Raw genomic sequence first — 21775 nt, 5'->3', positions numbered from 1 at the left:
TATTCTCCTGATTCTCTCTAATATTTCTTTTTCTTCCCTTGGAGAAAGTATATCCATTTTTGGTTTCAAATGCTCATCACCTTTTGTAAATATTAAGGCAACGATTCAATTTAATTTAAAAATAATGTTTTTCTATTTCTTCTGTCAATAAATTACCTTTGTCTTCTTTTAAAGCCGTATTGTCTCATATTTTTTTCCTGTGTTCTTGTTGTTCCATTTTGTTGTTCCCCAGAGGATGTAAGAATATATATTGATATAATGAACAATGTGGAAATAAAAAAAAAAAAACCTAAGAAGAATTTAGGGTCGTATTCATATTCTACAGTGTTTACTAGTGATCTATTTCAAAATAAAACATATATTTCAGTCCTGATGAATCAAATATTTAAGAAACATTCTTTAAGTGGAGAAATATACATGGAAAAAATAACTACTGACCCTAAGAGGCCTCTTTAAAATATTCTAGCCATGGATGATTTCACTTTGATTTAATCCTGCTTCTTCTACCAAGGGTTATCATAGTGAGCATTGCTCATGAGGGTTCTGGGAGTATGAATGAGGGTCAGAGATCAGAAAACATAAGATATAATATTAGATAAAATATCAGCAGTCCTGGAAATATTCACAAAGTCATACATTATGTTAGAGCTACTGTATTCCATGTAGGAAAATAAAAGTGGGAAATTGTACAAGCCACTTTCTGTTTTATTACAGAAATTAAAGGTCTAATTTAGAGTTGTGAATTTATGTAAACAGCCATTAATGCCATTTTATTAGTTCAGGTACGAACTATACTCAGGGTATGAACATATAAATATAGCAAGATTTTTATACAGTCTGCATTAGTAACTAGTAATTCAGTGTATACACACACACACACACATACGTACGTGTATATATGTGTGTGTGTATGTGTACATACATATATATGTACTTGAAGTTTTTAAAATTTACACAATTACAAAGATGCTTTGAGCAACCTTTCAAGTTTATATTAAGCCATGTTTATGAAAAGTAGTTCATAGAAACATCTGCTTCTTTCTACCAATCACACGGTGGTGTGAGATTATACTGGTGGTAACAATGAGGGTAATGGCTGTCAGTTCTTTATCCCTAACAAGCACTTTGGCACTTTCTACCATATGTGCACTGTGCCAGTTAACCTTCCCACCTAATGCCTGCAATTTAGGCATTACTCCCACTTTACAGATGAAGGAAAAGAGGCACAGAGAGACAGAGGAACTTGCCTAAGGTCACAAAAGTGTGTAGCAGGACTAGAGTAAACATTCTGCCTGTTGCCAAAGGCTGTGGTCTTCTGTTGACCACAGGACATTAGTCATAAAGGATCAGGGAGTATGAACAGTGGTAGAGAGTGACTCCACTTAATTCAACGTAAGATGGTAGTTTTTTTCACTGGAGTGTTCACAAAAAATCCTGATGACCACTCTGCATAGTTTCTTTCTGTGTTATGTGAGATGTTGTATATGTTTCTGAGTTACATGACCCAGAGGGTCATTATGTACTTAAAAATATCTAAGTCTTGGACAAAATGTAACAATCTGTTCTTTTCTGTTAGTTTTTTAAAATATATTTTTCTTCTCATTCTTTTTCTTTATCATCTCCCTTGAGCTTACTTGAGAATTTGTACCTACACTTGTAAAAGTGGAGAATTAAATCATTATTGATTCAGTAAACTTGATCAACCTGGATTATTTAGATTATTTCCTTTCCTTGTTTTCCTTTCCTTTTGCAAACTTTAAAAATTGATAAATATATATTTAAAACATTATAAATGTTTAATTTATATGTTTAATTAAATGTTTAATAGGTATGTAATTTAAATGTTAAATAATATGTACATGTAATTTAAAAGAATTAAGAAGAGGAACATTCATATACTTGCCAACACAGTGTACCAAATAGGACAATATCAATGTCTTGAAGCTCGTGTTTGCTCTTTCTGGAATATGTGTCTCTCCCTCCCTCTCTGTGTGAATCATCATCAGAAATTGTGTACATAACATTCCCTTGCTTTTCTTCATGGCTGTACTCTATGTGTAGGCATTCCTATACATTTATGGTGTTGTTTTATTTTTGAACTCAACATGAGGCTTTTGAGATTCCATCCATTTTAAAGTTTATTTATTTTGAGAGAGAGAGAGCGAGAGAGCGAGAGCACGTGAGCTGGAGAGGGGAAGAGAGAGAGGGAGAAAGAGAATCCCAAGTGGGGTCTGCACTGCCAGCACAGATACTGTGGTGGGGCTTGATCCCACCAACTGTGAGATCATGACTTGAGCCTAAATCGGTCAGTCACTCACCTGTTCAACCAACTGAGCTACCCAGGCACTCTGAGATCCATCCATTTTAATGCTTGTAATTGTAATTTTCCATTTTCATTGCATAGTATATTATTAATACTATGTGTGGTATTAATATATGACAACCAATCCATCCTATTAATCAGTAAGCATTTGGATTTTTCAACATTTTTGCTGCTCCATATATGGTTGCAATGAATACCTTTGTTCATGTCTCCTAAAGCACATTTGCAAACACTTCTCCAGAGTACTTGTCCAGGAATGCAGTTGATGGCTCATAGTGCATGTAAGCCTTCTAATTTAGTTAGGCCCTGCTGAATTATTTTCTATTTATTTTGAGAGAGAAAGAGAAAGAATGAGCAGGGGACGGACAGAGAGAGGGAGAGAGAGAGAATCACAAGCAAGCTCTGCACTGTCAGCATGGAGCTTAATGTGGGGCTTGAACCCACAAACTATGAGATCATGATCTGAGCTGAAACCAAGAGTTGGACGCTTAACTGACCAAGCCACCCAGACACCCCATGATGAATTATTTTCTAAAGTGGTTACACCAATTTTCATTCTCTCTCTTTTTTTTAAATTTAAGTTTTGTTAGTTAACATATAGTGCAATATTGGTTTCAGGAGTAAAATTCAATGATTCATCACTTATACACAACACCATTGTTCATCACAACAAGTGCCCTCATTAGTACCCATCACCCATCAGCCCATTTCCCACCCACATCCTTACATAAACCCTCAATTTGTTCTCTATCCTTAAAAGTCTCTGTGGTTTGTTTCCCTCTCTTCTCTTCCCCCCCTTCCCATAGGTTCATCTGTTTTGTTTCTTAAATTACACATATGAGTGAAATCATATGGTATTTGTCTTTCTCTGATTGGCTTATTTTGCTTAGCATAATACATTCTAGCTCCATCCACATTGTTACAAATGGCAAGGTTTCTTCCTTTTTGGTGGCTGAGTAATATTCCATTGTGTGTATATGTGTATATATATATATACATATATATATATATATATATACACACACAACGTGTGTATATATACATTGCATATATATATGCAATGTATGTGTGTGTGTATATACATACATATATATGTGTGTATGTATACACACACACACACACACACACACAATATCTTTTTTATCCATTCATCACTTGATGGACATTTGGGCTCTCTCCATAGTTTAGCTATTGTTGATAATGCTGCTATAAACATTGAGGTGCATGTACCCCTTTGAGTCTGTATTTTTGTACCCTTTGAGTAAATACCTAATAGTGCAATTGCTGGATTATAGAGTAGTTCTATTTTTAGTTTTTTTAAGAAATCTCCACACTGCTCTCCAGAGTGGCTGCGCCAGTTTGCATTTCCACCCACAGTGCAAGAGGATTCCCCTTTCTCTGCATCCTCGCCAACACCTGTTGTTTCTTGTGTTGTTAATTTTAGCCATTCTGACGGGTGTGAGGTGGTATCTCCTCGTGGTTTTGATTTGTGTTTCCCTGATAGTGATGTTGAGCATCTATTCATGTGTCTGTTAGCCATCTGAATGTCTTCCTTGGAAAAGTGTCTATTCATGTCTTCTGCCTCATTCTCTTTTTATATGATTATTGACCATCTATGTTTCACTTCTGGTAAGGTGACTATTCTTGTCTATTTCTCAGTTTTTGAGTAGTTGTTAGTCTTTTGCATATTATTTCCTTCCCAGGAGTTAAGAAAATGTGTCTGGATACAAATCCTCTGTCACTTGTGTGTGTTGTCTCCTAGTTTTTGGTTTGCAGAGTAAGCACTTTATTACTCCAAGTCTCTCTTCCTTTCTGCCAGTCAGAAGTCTTGGGTAACAAAGTGGGAAAGGACAAGCAAAGAGAGTTTAAAAAGCTGAGCATACCCCTTCCCTGCCCAAGCTTTCTTTCTGCTGCAGGCACCAAGTGAAGATGTAACTTGAGACAAAGATGGAAACTTTGACAATTACAGGAGGCTACACATTTGAAGTTTAGAGCTAAGAGCATCTTTGGTGACTAAAAGTCAGCATAAGACTTTGAATTACCTAATGTGACCAGCATAGTCACGGAGCTGCCCAAGTTTTTATCCAGAAGAGGGGAAAAAATCTTTCCTTGCAGCATATCTTTTAAAGGGCTAGTGGGAGACAAAATTAATTTGCATTATGATTAAATTCCACAAGTTCTGATTGTTCAATATGCACATCCATCCAACACGTACTTGCTGAGGACCTGTCATATCCTGGGCACTAAGCTGGGCTGACAGGATAGAAGGGAGCAAAGTGACCGCTGCTTCTGATCCGGGAGAGGCTGTCACCTTGTGTGGATCAGAGAACCTTCAGCCAGGAGACAGTGGTTGTCGAAATCTCTCCTTAAGTCCCTGGCAGAACTTTTGGCCATGTTGCCTGTGGGAAAAATGGCTTCAATGACTAGCCACCTCAGTCTAAATTTGAATGGAGGTAAAGAGTAGGCAGAAGGCTAAGGTGGTCTTCTATGCCTCCCACATCAGCATATCATGTTTCTCTATACATGAAGGAAATTCACCAATGGCATGTGAATTTATTCATTATCATACAATGATTCAGTTAGTTTTAGTTGTATCATGAGTTAATAAGTTGAAAATCTCAGTGGAATGGTGGCCGTAGAACATAATTGTAACTAATCAGTTTCTCAGAAGCTAATCATATTTAATGTCAATGAGCATGGTCCTTTCTGCAGATAATCATAGTTTAATTTCAAAAGCAAGAATAGAATAAGGGGGGAACCAATAATAGTTTACCGCTGACAGATCAGTGTCAGGATACAGTGACTTGGTGGTAGCTATAAGGGGAAAAATTTATAAATGCCTGCAATTGAGGATAATAAAAATACTAGAAGGTAAAATTTTAGTCTCTTTGACGTCACTGAAACAAGGACAGCTAGACATGTACTTTGTGAAACGTCTTTGGAAGTGAGTTAAATCAGAATATTAAATTGAAGTTTTGGGCAAAATACTAAGTTACAATGATTGCTACATCCTGATGGATATGTGTTGGGCCTTATGCAGACTTTACCAAGGAGACATCAGAACATTGATTAGAAGTCTCTTTAAAAAATTTTTTTTATATGTTTATTTATTCTTGGGAGAGAGAGACAGAGACAGAGAGTGGGCAGGTGAGGGGCAGAGAGAGAGACACACACACAGAATCTGAAGCAAGCTCCAGGCTCTGAGCTGTCAGCACAGAACCCAACGCGGGGCTTGAACCCACAAACTGTGACACGATCATGACCTGAGCCACAGTCGGACGCTTAACCGATCGAGCCACCAGGGCACCTCAAAGAAGCTTCTTGAACTACCTCATCCACTAAAAATATAAAATTATTGAGAGAGTAGAGATGGAGCTATTTGTGTGGGATTGAGAGGGGGTGCTGCCCTCTGTAGAGGAGAGGGACATAGACGGCCGCTATTTCCTGTACCCAAGCCTGAGGAAAGGGGCTTCCTCAGGTCCACCCAAAATGCTTACTGCATAGTTCCTGTAGTTGGGTGTGCACTCTGACATACTGCCCAGGAAGTCCAGATGGCAGCAGAGACAGATCACTGAATTGTTTTGGCAGCACAGTGAAGGAGCGTGTCTGCTGGGCAGAGTCGATCTGTCCCTCAGAGTCGGTCAGGACACAGGGTAAATGAATGTTTCCTTTGGGCAAGATGAGGGTCATGCAGGAGAAAAGGCTGGCCCAGAACCATTTTAAATTCTACTCAGAGAAATATAGATAATCTGGGAATTGCTTTAAAATGTCCCCCAGGCGTAGGTTGCAAATTGCTGATAATTGTTGGACCTGGATGATCAGTACATAAGGGTTCATTGTATCAGTCTCTCTACTTTGGGAATGCTTGCAAATGTCCATACCATAATGTTAAAAAATTCTTCTCAAGACCTCTATGGAAAGGCCATGGGATTCCAGCAGAGGAACATACATCCCACCCGGCAAACTGGGGACTGAGGGAGCACTGATGGAGGAGTAGAATACATTGTCCTTGTCAACAGAAGTTCGGGAGAGGCGCCCGATGCTTGGGAACTCTGTAGGATATGTGCAGGTACCACCATTGGGAAAAGTCCTCTTTAAACACTTCTCCAGCCTAGATACTGAGAAGCCATCGCTGGTAGTGTGAGTCAAGTAATAACCATCCTGTCCCCATTCATTTCTTCTTTCTCTCAAAAATAGGTCTGGCAAGTGGAGGAGATAAGCAAGAGAGAGAGAAGAAACAGGGAAGGAGGGAAGTAAGAGAGAGGGAGAAGAAGAGGAGGAACAGAGGAGAGAGAGAGACAGGAGCCACACACCCCATTTCAAGGGCAGGCAGCCTGTGTGCAATCAGCTTCAGTTAGGAGAAAGAGGACAAGAGAGCAAACGTTAAATTCAAAATCAAGATCACAGTCCTCATTTCTGGGTGGGACTGGGCAATTTTAACTACTGAATTGACGTTTGGTTTGTGACTTAAAGTGTCTGTAAGACTTCACAATATCTAGGAGGGACATGGCTTTCCAAGGTTGCACATCATCTCCTAAATCCAGGCTGGTCTTGGAGGTTTAGAGAGGCTCTGAGGATGTGCTACAAGAGTTCAGGACTTGCCTACGTGACACAGAAGCACTGGGCTTACCCTGGTGAAGCCTCAGAGCTTCACCCCTGCAGGTCCCAGGGCTTCATCTTCTCAGGATCTCAGAGATTGAAAGTTGCTTCAAGTTTAGAGAAAGCTGCTGAGACCAACAATTCCAGGCCTTTATTTCCTGGCATTAAACATCACAGGAGGTTTTCAGAGGCTGGGACATTTTTCCTGACAGCCCAGGTTAACCAATCAATCAGTGAATCATTCAATAGCTCCTTAAGCATTAATTGAACATCTACTCTATCCAGAGTTGTGCTAAGCTCTAAAAGGCACATGCAGGTTTTCCTTGCCATCTGCAATACCAGAGAGTGTACCTGTGCAGCTATTGGCCATCTAATGTATCCTCAAGGTGGAGACATGGACATTAACTGGTTAGTTCTTTTTGCAGATAAAATTGCTGTATAATTTAGTAAGAATCTACATCACTGTACTTGGCACTAGAGAAGTAACGGTTATGGGGAGGAAAAGAAAAAAAAAAAAGGAAAAGAAAAAACATGCAGCCCTGGCCTCCTAAGACTTACAGACTCGGAGGGGGAACAGACATTCATGAAAGACTCACAAAATTAAAGCTAATCAGCTGTGATGTGTTGAGAAGGAGAGGTGGGTGGTGGTATGTCCAGCACAGGGCCTGGTGCCCTAGTTAGCAGTCAGGGCAAGCTAAAGGAATTCCACATTCCATCAGCAGAGATTAACTCAGTACCTTCTGTTGGGGTCAAGGAGGGGGGAAGGGAGATGGTTTTTAGAGACGTCTCCTCCAGAAGTGTTATCTTCCTTCCCCAAGAAAAATAGACTATTAATACAAATAGAATTAAAATTGAATTAATTTCCATGGGGAGAGCATCTTACTTTCATTGATGTAGGAAACATGAAAAATCTGAACTTGGTACTTTTGTAACTTCTGTGCTTTTAATTTCTGCAGAATAAGCTCTTTGTTACGCTCTAGGCTTTGAAGGAGAAGGAATTGAGTCTTGGACTTAATATCTTTTTAATGAACGTAGTGACAAAAAGAACTTTTGGCAGGAGTCAGCAGCAGTCTCCCCTTCCTGAGGCAGAGGAGGATGGCAGGAAGGACAGGAGGAATGTGAGTCAGACAGCAAATAGTTCTCCCCACAACAACATCCTCAGGGGATAGGAGAAGGTCGGTGGAGAAGATAGAGCACAAAAGACCCAGGGTGTCAACAGGGCTGTTGGTGATCCGGGGGGACATCTTGAGTGCTGGGATCTTCATGTCTCTTTGTTATTTATCCCCAGGCCTGGCACAGTGCATGGCGCAAAACTAGTCCGCAGAGCATGTTTACTGAATGAATGATGGCCCCCGAGACTATTTTTGAATGGCTTGAAACCAAGAACTCAAAAGAGGTAAGGTTGTCAGTAGAAAGTGAGGACGTCGGAAAGAGTGGAGACAGACCAAAGCCGCCAAACAGGAGGGCCAGTACAGCGGTTATAAATCACTGAGCGTCCGAATTGGCCCTCAGCTTTCCTGGCAAGCTGTGCATCGTCGAATGGTCACGTTTGGCGTAATGGTCGGGTGGATGGGTGGGTGCCTATTCTTTCCCAGCAGCGTACATCCTTGGCGGTTTCTGGAGACCTGGAAGACCCAGCTCTGTCCCTTGAGTGGCGAGAGTAGGCTGATGAGTCCGCACAGCTGCTGTCAGATTACTGATCTTGAAAGGGCCTCCCGTGAGCTGATGCCCAGGAGACACAGGGTATCCAACCTCTCCTGCACTCCAGGTAGTAGGAAAGGGCGAAGACTGCTGAGGGAGAGGCGTTGAATGCGTTGTGTTCCTCTTTCAGTTTTGGTAGAAGGAATGATGGCTTGGCTCCACTGCTTTTTTTAAGTCTTCTGTATATATTCACTGTATTTTTGATTACCACTAGCTGTCACATGGTAGCAGCATGTGGTGAAGAGCGGTACACGTACCCAGCCATCGTTGTGGCATCAGATCAGTGATTTTCTGCACTCTTCGGACTACTTATAACTGCACTGCTACCTCATCTAAAGTGCATTAATCAAATCAGAAAACTGCACTGCCATAAACAAAAGACGAATTGTAGAAGTAATCATGTAACTGTATGAGAAAAAGAGGGAGAGAACTGTTGCTCTTTCAGAAGTTTGCAACAAGTTTCAGAGTCTTCAATACGCTTTTCTCTCAAGGAAATTTTGATGCCTACAACAGTGCCTGGCCTACTTGGCTGCTTAATAAAAACTTGTTGAATGAATGAATGAATTTCCAGGCTCTGTCAATACTCATTCCTTGACTCCCTACAAATTTATAATTATAATTGCTTCCTTGGAGTAATAATGAACTCATGGAAATGAACTCCTGATTTTTGAACCCTATTTTGGTCTGTGTGTGGCTTGCTACTTGGGAATAAGTGTTATTCCTCAGGTGCTTGGTTTTGGTGTTCTTTATCTACTTTTATTTTTGTTTGGTAGATTTGTTTAAAAGTAGCCTGGTGGGGCGCTTGGTTTCTGTGTTCTTTATTTGCTTTTATTTTTGTTTGGTAGATTTGTTTAAAAGTAGCCTGGAGGGGCACCTGGGTGGCTCAGTTGGTTAAGCGTCTGACTTCAGCTCAGGTCATGATCTCACGGCTATAAGTTTGAGCCCTTCGTCGGGCTCTGTGCTGACAGCTCAGAGCCTGGAGCCTGCTTCTGATTCTGTGTCTCCCTCTCTCTCTGCCCCTCCCCTGCTCACTCTCTGTCTCTCTCAAAAATAAACAAATATTAAAAAAATAAATAAATAAATAAATAAGATAAAATTAGCCTGGATATCAGAGTAGGAAATTTAGATCCACAATATCAAAAAAGTTACTTGAATGCATACATCTGGGCCATTAAAACAAGCCACTGGGAACTAACTACTCCCAAATCTGATCCGAAAGCTGGGTGATGGCCTCCCTCTTTAGGTGGATGCCAGGCTATTGGCCCACCTTGTTCCATGTCCACACCTAGTTGTAGGTAAGTCCTGGGCTTCTCATGACACACGTGGAGTGAAGGTAGCTACATAGGAAGAGAACTCACATCTTGTCTCCCTTGCTGTGTCCCAAAAGGGGCTTCCAGATAAGTAAGTGAGTTTCTGTTTCACTGTGGTAAGGTAAAGCCACGACAGCCAATCCCATCCACCGAATACAACTAAAACACGTTATCCATACAAAGCATCGTTTGTTTCTAGACATTCATCACTTCCAGGAGATCATCTTTTCTTCCCAGGAAGAGAACAAATGGAAAGCTAGTAAGAGGTAGTCAAGTTTCTATTTTTAATTTTGCAAGTGTATTACAGTGATCACTAAAAATAGAATGAAGAGATTTTTTTTTTCAGAGAAATTCGAAGTAAAGATAATGAAGAAATGAAAACCTTAACTTTCATTTGAGTCTCTTCTGCATTGTTTTATAAATTTTCCCAGCTCTTCTTTTTGGCAAAATATAGTGCCTGGTGGCATAGGAGCAGGAATATGACATTTGCAACTGAGAAATAATTTTCAGGTCTTAGGACTGAATTGTGTCCCCCCCCAAGATTCATATGTTGATGTCCTAACCCACAGTATCTCAGAAAGTGGGTATTTGAAGATCACAGTAATCTTTAAAGAGGTAAATAATTTAAAATGATATCACTAGAGTAGGTCCTAATCCAATATGACTACTATCTTTAAAAGAGGAAAGTGGGACACAGACACACAGAGAGAGCAGACCATATGAATACACAAGGAGAAGACAGCCATCTACCTACAAGCCAAGGAGAGTGGCCTCTAAAAAACAAAACAAAACAAACAAACCCAAAAAACAAAAAAAACCCCAAAAACTAACCATACTGACACCTTGATCTCAGACTTCCAGGCTCCAGAACTGTGAGCAAATACCCTTCTGCAGTTACGTGACTTTAACAACCGTCTTTGGTACTTTATTCTGGCAGGCACTAGCAAACTAATAATCTAGGCAAATGTTAGGGAAGCAGCAAGAGTAAAGCATCATCCTTCTGACTAAGCAGCACCTACCCGGTCTGCAGAGGAAAGCCTTCCTGCTTTGTGAAGGCAGTCACTCCTACCCCAGGATTTGATTGTTAATATTTGTGAAGTTTTTCAATATGCATAAGTACATATACAGGATTTCCTTGTGTAATGAGAATAATGGAGGTAATAATAAATGTTGGAGTGGATGTAATTGTGACTGAAAGGATGATTTTATTACATAGTAAAGGATACTATTGGCTGGAGCCAATTCATTACGCTGCTCTGGCAGTCTGTTATTATTATTATTTCTAGCCTTACTAGATTTCATTCTTCTAGATAAAAACATGCATATCAGCTTTGGAGTTTGATTGCCTTATGGGCATAAAGCTTTGCATATTTACTGCCCATGAATCATACCAGTATGTGAAATCCAGAGAAGATTCAATTTTTCCTGCTAGATGCACCTCCAGCCGTTTAATTAAAATATGTATTATTAATAAAACTATATTTAAGTCATATTTTTTACAGATATGACTGAAACATTAAGTGCAAATTGTTTCATACTTTCATAGTAATTTGCTTTTAACGTTTTGTGCCTTAATCAAGGTAGCACACTAGTTGAAGGTTTGTGATCCTGCAGACTTCTCAGCCGCCAAGTTGAAAAAAAGCGAGTGGAAAGTGATGATTAATGAAGGGACATATTTACTTTTCAGAAAGACTTCATGGTTTTATTGCAAAAGGGATATGTACTGAATAGGAAGGTGCATTAAAAGAATAGAAGGAAAGAGCATTTAGTCTCTATTTCAGTACACAGCAGTGGCATTTGCCATTTGCATAACAGCTTTTTTCACGTTTCTGAACCAACACTGTGTTTCAGCTGGCTGACCGCCTTTAGATGTCACAGTTGTTCTTCCACTGAAACGCACCAACTCTGGCGCCGTGTTCACCATTCCCTGAGCATTCCAGGGATCTTGTCTAAGCAGGAACACGGGATAGAGACACTACAGCTCCCTGACATAATTCTTAGCAAGGGGCTGATTCAAAATTGTCTTATTAAGCAGGCGATGACAGGAACGGCTGGGCAACTTCATAGCTTACTGTAAAAATGCACCCATGGAATCTTTATTTCAGATGATGACATTCCCAAACTCTCACATTTGGTCCTAGTGGTGATGGTGGGGAGTGGGGTGGAGAAAGCAGAAAGGAAAAACTTTAATGTGCAATGACTACCTGCTGTGCCGGGCACTGTGCTAACCTGTTGGCCAGTTCTGTTATTTAATCTTTATGACAAAGCTTCAAGGAAGACATGTTTGTCTTGTGTGTTTCCCATGAGGGAATGCAGGCTCCTAGGGGTTACAGGACTGGCCCAACTTCGCAGATGGCAAAGGACTGAGTCTTAGTTCAGACTTTGGGCTTTTTCACTCAAAAGCTCAAGTGAGACCATTGTATATTCTCTTGAATATCGGGCCCTCATTGTATATTCTCTTGAATATTGGGGCCCTCTACAACCCATGCATTTGTTATGTCTATCTCCAACGGATTATATAAACATTCCCATCACCCTCTCATCCCTGCGAGGTCTCAAAACCATTAGCCTAGCTTCTTCACTTTTCACTTTACTACTCTAGTCCTTTCGTGATCCTTCCCGTACCTCACTGCTTCTCTCTCCACACGTGGAAATTCTCTGTTACACCTAGATGGAGTAATGGTGAACTTTCTGTTTTGACATACTCTTTGGCGTAGAATCTTACATATATCATGTTATTTACCATTTCAATTCACTTCTATTATAATAGTTCTTTTCTAAGTGGCTTAACTATTAGAATTTAATTTTTAAAAGTAATTGATTTGTGACTCTAGAGCCTACAGTTATAGAGTCAAGATTAGTGAAGTCCTCTCCTTTACTTAAAAACTGGTTTTATTGGAAGTTATCAGCCAAGCTAGGGGCACTTGGGTGGCTCAGTTAGTTAAGCCTCTGACTTCAGCTCAGGTCAGGATTTCACAGTCCCTGAGTTTGAACCCCACATTGGGGTCTGTGCTGACAGTTCAGAGCCTGGAACCTGCTTTGGATTCTGTGTCTCCCTCTCTCTCTGGCCCTCCCCACTCGTACTCTGTCTCTCAAAAATAAATAAACATTAAAAAAAAAGAAGTTATTAGCCAAGCTAAAAAGAGAAGGCATTTTATGTTTTCTTTTCTTGGGTGATATAGATATAGACATAGATATAGATATAGATATAGATATAGATACACACACACACACACACACACATATATATATATATATATGCATGTATGCACACACACACATATATATATCTCACAAGTTTTATAACTAGCCTCCTGTGTGTGTGTGTGTATGGTGTGGTTCTGACTCCATGATATCTACTGAGGTGGCCCTAGACTGGAAAGTTCTCCTTTAAGAAGAAATAAAAGGTCGGTCATAGGATAAAAATCCTCACTCAAATGTCTGTACTATAGTTATAGAAACCTCCTCTAACATGGAGTTTACATGACAGAGATACTTAAATGTGCCTTTTTGCCTCAGATTTTCCCACTCCTCCACACTAACCATAGAAATCGAACCAAGCATCATATTGTCATCAGAACAGCAGCTGCTTCTCGCTTTTCCCTAACCAGTGGGAGAATTGACCTTTGTTTAAAATAACGGCAGTGATCATGCTTGAAAACCAAGGGAAGCCAAGTAAAATCAGATCTAATTGTCAATAATTGCAAAAGAAAGTCTAGACAAAGAATCAGAAAGCCCCCAAAGCCCAGTACAATCCAAATTCCAAGAAACAAGTGGCAAATTGCTGGGTCTGGTTTGGCAGGGTGCTGGTGAGTTTTGGTGCACTCTACATTTTTTTATTTCGTCTTTCACTGAGCCTCCCTGGAGAGAACTCCACTAGCTTCCCAGAGGACATGCTGCCTCTTGACTCCTCAGAGCTCTTGCCATGGAAATTAATCAGCCTCAGAAAGCCGGAGTGATCGGCAAACAAACAAAACACACTCTGAGAGATGTAACTATTTGCAACACTCAAATTCCAAATCACCCTTGTGCCTGCACATTTGCTCTCCCCCCGCACCCCCTCCACACATACACACAGTTCAAAGTGTGATAACCTACCTTGAAAATCTTTTGGCTAGCCCCCTCCCCCAAGGCAGCATGATCTCTCTCAAGCCAGCCTGACACATACGAAGTAGAAAATACATAAAATAAATACAATGAACTAGGTACTAGATTGGCACAAATACCAGTCTTCAAAGAAGAAAAGCCTGAGAGGAATTAAAGTGGAGACAGCCAGCAACTTTGGCAGGAACGTGTAACAGAGAAGCCCTTTGTGGAGTGGCCGCTGTTGAAGCATGCACTGTACCAATAGGGCTCAGTTGAGTGAGGCTCGGCCTCTGAAAATACAGTGGGTTGGGTGATATTTGTCCCAATGCGCCACATTCATTTTAGAACTGGGATGTCCCAGGAGAACCATGTGCCAGCAAGGTGACTGAGATCTGGTAAACAAAGTACTGTCTGCTGCTTTCCTCATTCATAATTTTTCATTCTGGTTTTGGAGCCAGGGGGAAGTTCAAAAAGCTTCGTGTATGGGCAGATGTGAATGACAGAAGACACTGAAATTTACATGAATGAGTTTAGTCAGATTTGCTTTAAAAATTACATATGATTAGGGGCTCCTGGGTGCCTTAGTCGGTTGAGCCTCTGACTTCGGCTCGGGTCATGATCTCATGGTTTATGAGTTCGAGCCCTGCATCAGGCTCTGAGCTGACAGCTCAGAGCCTGGAGCCTGCTTCAGATTCTGTGTTCTCCCTCTCTCTCTGCACCTCCCCCACTCACGCTCTGTCTCTCTCTCTCAAAAGTAAATAAATGGTAAAAAAAAATTTTTTAAAAATTACATATGATTAAATAAAAAATTTCAAATGATTTAGTCACTTTTTTTTTTTTTTTTTTTGCTTTGTAACAGGCAATCTTATCAGGTTGAGCTGTGTTCTTTCTGGTCACTTTCTGTTTGTCCTTCCCAAGTACTTAGAAACAGACATTGTAATGGTAACCTGCATCCCTGTCTTCTTTCCAGTCTGATGGTTGGAATGTTAATGTTTACATCGGAATACAAAAAAGTAATATTGTGCTGTCATATGCTGGTGCTTGCTTACCCTAAGAACTGTTTCCAAAAGCTCTACTCAGTTTCAGCAAGGATTCTGCAAGAGAGGTCCCAGTTCAGTCCCTCTATCTGCTCAGGGCTACTAATAAGTAACCATTGTTTTTGGGTTTTTTTTGTCTTTCCTTCTTTGGAGTTACATAAGGCAATACAATTGAGAAGCTGATGAATTACTTGTGAGCCTGTTTTACATATTTCAGGAAAATTCAGAGACATTTAAATTCTCTAGTACATTTTGCTTAAATTGTAAGGGCTACATTGTGCATACAAAAAACAATTTGATGCCTTATCTTTCAAAAGAGTTCTTGAACCACAAATTGGGCTCTGTGTCCATTCTCTGTGGTCACATAACATACAGGAAAAACCTCTGTGCACTTACCTCATGTTATCCAATGGATACCTCTTTGATCTTATCTCTCTTAGTGGTCTGAAAGCTCTTGAGGACAGGATTCATGGGTGTGATGAATGTGTCTGATTCATCAGCGTGCCCCTTTTTGGTGTCTTGGACATCAGAGGCCCTTAAAAAATGTTGGTTTAACGGAAATGAAATGGGGTGCAGAAGGTGGAGGTAACTACGTTTGCCTCCATTGATTTTGAAGTAGGCTTTACTTAAAAGGGAAGACTGCATTTTGACTACAAATATTTAAGAGGTTTTTGCCAGACTTTTTGTCTTAGATTTGCTCATTCTCCTCTCCTTGGGTATTATGCTGAATCTATTGATGAAAAAACTTTCTCTGGTTAGACAATTTATTTTATAATAATTTTTAGTCGTGACAATTAAATTCTAGACCTTACAACATATATTTTCAGAGGGTTTTACTTAGAAGCATCTTCACTGGGTTCCCTTAGTCTCTACCATTTGTGGAAGCCAAGTATGCTTGATTACAATATTCACTTTTTTTTTTATTTTTATTTTTTTATTTTTTATTTTTTCAACGTTTTTTATTTACTTTTGGAACAGAGAGAGACAGAGCATGAACGGGGGAGGGGCAGAGAGAGAGGGAGACACAGAATCGGAAACAGGCTCCAGGCTCCGAGCCATCAGCCCAGAGCCTGACGCGGGGCTCGAACTCACGGACCGCGAGATCGTGACCTGGCTGAAGTCGGACGCTTAACCGACTGCGCCACCCAGGCGCCCCTATTACAATATTCACTTTTAAGTATTTTCCCGTTTCTATTATTTTTTGTAACCAACGCATTATCATTCAACAAATGATTTTTCACTTAAACTGTCTTTTGTTGGGGTGTCTGGGTGGCTCGATCAGTTAAGCGACTGACTTTGGCTCAGGTCATGATCTTGAAGTTTGTAGATTGGAGTCCTGTGTTGGGCTCTATGCTGTCAACACGGAGCCTGCTTGAGATCCTGTGTCCCCCTCTCTGCCCCTCCCCTGCTTGCACTCTCTCTCTCAAAAATAAAATAAACATTTTATATTTATTTAATTATTTATTTATAGACAACTTTTAAAAAATGTTTATTTATTTATTTTGAGAGAGAGAGAGAGAGCACACTAGTGGGGGAAGAGCAGAGAAAGAGAGAGAACCCCAAGCAGTCTCCATGCTGTCAGTGCAGAGATGGATGGGGAGCTCGATCTCACCAGCCCGAAGATCATGACCTGAGCAAAACCAAGAGTTGGATGCTTAACTGACTGAGCAACCCAGGCGCCCCTAAAATAAATATTCTTTTTTTAAAAAATAAACTACCTTTTGTTATTGATATCACTATTGATATTGCTGTCAGAGAATATCATCCATGTGATTCTTTTTTTAATAGAACTAAATTAGAACATTTTTATCATAGAAAACTTTTAAAAAATAAAACTTTTTTTTTTTAAGAGCACTTTTAGGTTCACAGCCAAGTTGAATGGCAAGTATAGGGATTTCCCATATGCCCTTGCCCTACATGTACATAACCTCCCCATCATCAACATCCCCCAACACAGTGGTCCATTCCTTACAACTGATGAACCTATATCAATTATCACCCAAAGTCCTTAGTTTACTTTCGTGGTCACTCTTGGCGTTGTGCATTCCATGGGTTAGGACAAAGGTAAAATGACATATATCTACCATCTAATGTCACACAAGGTAGTTTCATTGCCCTAAAAATCCCTCTGGTTCCACCTATTCATCCTTCTCTCCCTGCTGATCCTTGTCAACTGCTAATCTTTTTACTGTCTCCAGAGTTTTCCCTTTTTTCAGAACGTCATATAATTGGAATCACATGATTGAAGCCTCTTTCACTTAGTAATTTGTGTTTAAGATTCCTCTATGTCTTTTATGGCCCGATAGCTCTTTTCTGTTCACTGCTGAATACTATTCCATTTTCTGAGTGTACTAGTTTGCTTGCCCATTCCCCGACTGAAGAGCATTTCTGTTGCTTCCGAGTTTTAACAATTGTAAGTAAAGCTGCGGTCAACATCTGTACGCATGTTTTGTGTGTAGACACAAGTTTTCAACTCCTTTGGGTAAATACCAAAGAATGTGATTGCTGGATTGTATCATAAGAGAATGTTTAGTTCTGTAAGAAACTGGAAAACTGTCTTCCAAATGGCTGTCCTACCAGCAATGACTAAGAGTTCCTGTTACTTCATATCCTTGCCAGCATGATATTGCCAATGGTTAGGATCTTTGGTCATTCTGATAGATGTACAGTGATATCTCACTGTTTTAATTTGCAGTTCCCTAATGACTTATGATGTCAAACTTTTTTCATATGCTTACTTGCCATCTGTATATCTTCTTTGCTGAGTGTCTATTCAGGTCTTTAGCTCATTTTTTAGTCAGATTTTTTGTTTTATTATTGTTGAATGCTAAGAGTTCTTTGTGTATTTTGGATAATAGCCTTTTCTTAAATATGTTTTTTGAGAATACTTTCTCCTAGTCTGTGGCTTGTCTTCTTATTCTCTTGACACTTTTTTTTTGTGGAGCAGAAGTTTTTAATTTTAATGAAGTCCAGCTTATCAATTATTTCTTTCACAGATTATGACTTTCGTGTTGTATCTAAAGTTATCACCAAACCTAGGGTTATTTATATTTTCTTATATGCTCTCTTCTAGGAGTTTTATAGTTTTGTACTTTACGTGAAGAGTGTAAGATTTGTGTCTGAATCCTTTTTTTTCCTTTTTTGCATGTGGATATTCAGTTGTTCTAGAAACGTTTGTTGAAAAGATGATCTTTTCTCTATTGTCTTTGCTTTTTATCAAAGATCACTTGATTATATTCATGTGGAGCTATTTCTGGGCTCTCTTTTCTGTTCCATCAAACTATATGTCTATCCTTTTGCAAACACCACCCTGTCTTGATTACTATATCTTTTTTTTTCAATATATAAAGTTTGTTGTCAAATTGGTTTCCATACAACACCCAGTGCTCATCCCAAAAGGTGCCCTCCTCAATACCCATCACCCACCCTCCCCTCCCTCCCACCCCCCATCAACCCTCAGTTTGTTCTCAGTTTTTAACAGTCTCTTATGCTTTGGCTCTCTTCTGCTCTAACCTCTTTTTTTTTTCCTTCCCCTCCCCCATGGGTTTCTGTTACATTTCTCAGGATCCACATAAGAGTGAAACCATATGGTATCTGTCTTTCTCTGTATGGCTTATTTCACTTAGCATCACACTCTCCAGTTCCATCCACGTTGCTACAAAAGGCCATATTTCATTTTTTCTCATTGCCACGTAGTATTCCATTGTGTATATAAACCACAATTTCTTTATCCATTCATCAGTTGATGGACATTTAGGCTCTTTCCATAATTTGGCTATTGTTGAGAGTGCTGCTATAAACGTTGGGGTACAAGTGCCCCTATGCATCAGTACTCCTGTATCCCTTGGGTAAATTCCTAGCAGTGCTATTGCTGGGTCATAGGGTAGGTCTATTTTTAATTTTCTGAGGAACCTCCACACTGTTTTCCAAAGTGGCTGCACCAATTTGCATTCCCACCAACAGTGCAAGAGGGTTCCCATTTCTCCACATCCTCGCCAGCATCTATAGTCTCCTGATTTGTTCATTTTGGCCACTCTGACTGGCATGAGGTGATATCTGAGTGTGGTTTTGATTCATATTTCCTTGATGAGGAGCGACATTGAGCATCTTTTCATGTGCCCGTTGGCCATCTGGATGTCTTCTTTAGAGAAGTGTCTATTTATGTTTTCTACCCATTTCTTCACTGGATTATTTGTTTTTTGGGTGTGGAGTTTGGTGAGCTCTTTGTAGATTTTGGATACTAGCCCTTTGTCCGATATGTCATTTGCAAATATCTTTTCCCATTCCGTTGGTTGCCTTTTAGTTGTGTTGGTTGTTTCCTTTGCTGTGCAGAAGCTTTTGATCTTCATAAGGTCCCAGTAGTTCATTTTTGCTTTTAATTCCCTTGCCTTTGGGGATGTGTCAAGTAAGAGATTGCTATGGCTGAGGTCAGAGAAGTCTTTTCTTGCTTTCTCTTCTAAGGTTTTGATGGTTTCCTGTCTCACATTCAGGTCCTTTATCCATTTTGAGTTTATTTTTGTGAATGGTGTGAGAAAGTGGTCTAGTTTCAATCTTCTGCATGTTGCTGTCCAGTTCTCCCAGCGCCATTTGTTAAAGAGACTGTCTTTTTTCCATTGGATATTCTTTCCTGCTTTGTCAAAGATTAGTTGGCCATACGTTTGCGGGTCTAGTTCTGGGGTTTCTATTCTATTCCATTGGTCTATGTGTCTGTTTTTGTGCCAATACCATGCTGTCTTGATGATGACAGCTTTGTAGTAGAGGCAAAAGTGCGGGATTGTGATGCCTCCTGCTTTGGTCTTCTTCTTCAAAATTACTTTGGCTATTCAGGGCCTTTTGTGATTCCATATGAATTTTAGGATTGCTTGTTCTAGTTTTGAGAAGAACGCTGGTGCAATTTTGATTGGGATTGCATTGAATGTGTAGATAGCTTTGGGTAGTATTGACATTTTGACAATATTCTTCCAACCCATGAGCACGGAATGTTTTTCCATTTCTTTATATCTTCTTCAATTTCCTTCATAAGCTTTCTATAGTTTTCAGCATACAGCTCTTTTACATCTTTGGTTAGGTTTATTCCTAGGTATTTTATGCTTCTTGGTGCAATTGTGCATGGGATCAGTTTCTTTTTTTGTCTTTTTGTTGCTTCATTATTAGTGTATAAGAATGCAACTGATTTCTGTACATTGATTTTGTATCCTGCGACTTTGCTAAATTCACGTATCAGTTCTAGCAGACTTTTGGTGGAGTCTGTCGGATTTTCCATGTATAATATCATGTCATCTGCAAAAAGTGAAAGCTTAACTTCACCTTTGCCAATTTTGATGCCTTTGATTTCCTTTTGTTTTCTGATTGCTGATGCTAGCACTTCCAACACTATGTTAAACAACAGCGGTGAGAGTGGGCATCCCCGTCGTGTTCCTGATCTCAGGGAAAAAGCTCTCAGTTTTTCCCCATTGAGGATGATGTTAGCTGTGGGCTTTTCATAAATGGCTTTTATGATGTTTAAGTATGTTCCTTCTATCCCGACTTTCTCGAGGGTTTTTATTAAGAAAGGGTGCTGAATTTTGTCAAAGGCCTTTTCTGCATCGATTGACAGGATCATATGGTTCTTATCTTTTCCTTTATTAATGTGATGTATCATGTTGATTGATTTGCGAATGTTGAACCAGCCCTGCATCCCAGGAATGAATCCCACTTGATCATGGTGAATCATTCTTTTTATATGCTGCTGAATTCGTTTTGCTAGTATCTTATTGAGAATTTTTGCATCCATATTCATCAGGGATATTGGCCTGTAGTTCTCTTTTTTTACTGGGTCTCTGTCTGGTTTAGGAATCAAAGTAATACTGGCTTCATAGAATGAGTCTGGAAGTTTTCCTTCCCTTTCTATTTCTTGGAATAGCTTGAGAAGGATAGGTATTATCTCTGCTTTAAATGTCTGGTAGAACTCCCCTGGGAAGCCATCTGGTCCTGGACTCTTATTTGTTGGGAGATTTTTGATAACCGATTCAATTTCTTTGCTCATTATGGGTCAGTTCAAGCTTTCTATTTCCTCCTGATTGAGTTTTGGAAGAGTGTGGGTGTTTAGGAATTTGTCCATTTCTTCCAGGTTGTCCAGTTTGTTGGCATATAATTTTTCATAGTATTCCCTGATCATTGCTTGTATCTCTGAGGGATTGGTTGTAATAATTCCATTTTCATTCATGATTTTATCTATTTGGGTCATCTCCGTTTTCTTTTTGAGAAGCCTGGCTAGAGGTTTATCAATTTTGTTTATTTTTTCAAAAAACCAACTCTTGGTTTCGTTGATCTGCTCTACCGTTTTTTTTAGATTGTATATTGTTTATTTCTGCTCTGATCTTTATTATTTCTCTTCTTCTGCTGGGTTTAGGGTGTCTTTGCTGTTCTGCTTCTATTTCCTTTAGGTGTGCTGTTAGGTTTTGTATTTGGGATTTTTCTTGTTTCTGGCGATAGGCCTGGATTGCAATGTATTTTCCTCTCAGGACTGCCTTCGCTGCATCCCAAAGCATTTGGATTGTTGTATTTTCATTTTCATTTGTTTCCATATATTTTTAAATTTCTTCTCTAATTGCTTTGTTGACCCACATTCTTTAGTAGGGTGTTTTTTAACCTCCATGCTTTTGGAGGTTTTCCAGACTTTTTCCTGTGGTTGATTTCAAGCTTCATAGCATTGTGGTCCGAAAGTATGCATGGTATGA

The sequence above is a fragment of the Panthera leo genome, chromosome A1, assembly GCF_018350215.1.
Source record: "Panthera leo isolate Ple1 chromosome A1, P.leo_Ple1_pat1.1, whole genome shotgun sequence".
NCBI lineage: Eukaryota > Metazoa > Chordata > Mammalia > Carnivora > Felidae > Panthera > Panthera leo.
Note: the sequence above shows the minus strand (reverse complement) of the source record.